General features: G+C 44.1%; 1 long non-coding RNA gene across 2 annotated transcripts in view; it reads left to right on the top strand.

Annotated features, from left to right (window-relative positions):
- Nucleotides 1–321: 321 nt before the first annotated feature.
- The window catches only part of LOC104997619, a 28,671-nt gene continuing 27,411 nt past the window's right edge, over nucleotides 322–1,581 (top strand). For both annotated transcript variants that reach the window (XR_826345.1, XR_826346.1), the window contains exon 1: nucleotides 322–455. This is a non-coding gene — a long non-coding RNA (uncharacterized LOC104997619). The remainder of the gene's footprint in view (nucleotides 456–1,581) is intronic.

Here is a 1,581-nt window from a genome sequence, read left to right as displayed (position 1 = left end):
ATGAATTCTTCCAACCATGGCTTGAAATTTTGGTCTGTGGTTGGTTGAATCTATGTATGCAAAACCCATGAATTTGAAAAAAGACGGCCAACAAAAAATTTGTTTCAAATTTTTATTGAAACAAATTGGTGTGTAAGTGGACCCATATAGTTAAAACATGTGTGTTGTTCAAGGGTCAACTGTATGCAAGCTGCTTGATTTGATCATTTCTCTGAGTCCCATATTTCTATAAACAACTGAGAGTACAAAATTAAAATTTGATTTTCCTCTGTAATCTGTCTCATGTGAATTTAATTGTTAGACCAGCCAGAAGAACTCGGAAGTGTAGAGAAAAAATTGTCTTCCCCAACAGCTGGATAAACAGTCAGCAGGATAAACTTCACTAGCTGAATGCTGTTTGCCCTGAGGCTACTGCAGCCGAGAAACCTGGGACTTCTGAGGAGCCCAGGCTGAAGGTAAGGATTCACACCTGTCGGTCTCCTAAATCTCTGCCTGCAGGGCCCCATGGAAATGAGAATGGTGATAATTCTTTTCTTTCCTTTTGCTAAATTTAGATTAGCAGGAGAAAATATTTGTCCAACTAGCTAATTTGGCTTCTGGTAAAAAATTGAGAATTTTTGTTTTCTATTGACCATTTTCCATGCGTTTTGTTGTCTGCTGTGTCATTTGTCATAAGGAGGAAAACTATAAGATGAAGGTTTTCTTTTGCTTTGTTTTTTGTCTTAAGAGTTTGGCTTTGTGACCTGTGAGAACATCAGGTCAATAAGAGACCTTTATAGTCTCAACCTTCATTTCCTGAGGCTAGAAAAATCCCCACTCCAGTAGCATCTGCCCCAGTTAGAGATTAGCAGGCCTGTAACTGGAGGCTTTACAACTTCCTATGTGGGGCTGAAGACATTGTTTTCTCTACAGCATCCTTACCACCTGTATGACAAAGCCTGTGATTTCTTAGGCTATCTTTGGGAGTGAAATGAATGGATCTTGTGAAGGGTATAGCTCTTGCAGTTTATAATGGACCCCTCTTGGGTGGTGGTGGTTTAGTCACTAATATGTGTCCGACCCTTGTGAGGCCCATGGACTGTAACCCAATAGGCTCCTCTGTCCATGGGGTTTCCCAGGCAAGAATATTGGAGTGGGTGCCATTTCCTTCTCCAGAGGATCTTCCTGACCCAGAAATCGAACCCGTGTCTCCTGCAATGTAAGCAGATTCTTTACCACTGAGCCACCTGGGAAGCCCAGACTCCTCTTGAACCCTTGCTGCTGCTGCTGCTGCTGAGTCGCTTCAGTCGTGTCTGACTCTGTGCGACCCCATAGACGGCAGCCCACCAGGCTCCGCCGTCCCTGGGATTCTCCAGGCAAGAATACTGGAGTGGGTTGCCATTTCCTTCTCCAGTGGACCACATTCTGTCAGATCTCTCCACCATGACCTGCCCATCTTGGGTTGCCCCACAGACATGGCTTAGTTTCATTGAGTGAGACAGGCCTGTGGTCCTAGTGTGATTAGATTGACTAGTTTTCTGTGAGTATGGTTTCAGTGTGTCTGCCCTCTGATGCCCTCTTGCAACACCTACCATCTTACTT

This window comes from Bison bison, unplaced genomic scaffold (assembly GCF_000754665.1).
Source record: "Bison bison bison isolate TAMUID 2011002044 unplaced genomic scaffold, Bison_UMD1.0 scf7180017864312, whole genome shotgun sequence".
In the NCBI taxonomy this organism is placed as follows: domain Eukaryota; kingdom Metazoa; phylum Chordata; class Mammalia; order Artiodactyla; family Bovidae; genus Bison; species Bison bison.
The sequence above is the reverse complement of the archived record's forward strand: the minus strand, read 5'-3'. Positions and strand labels throughout refer to the sequence as shown.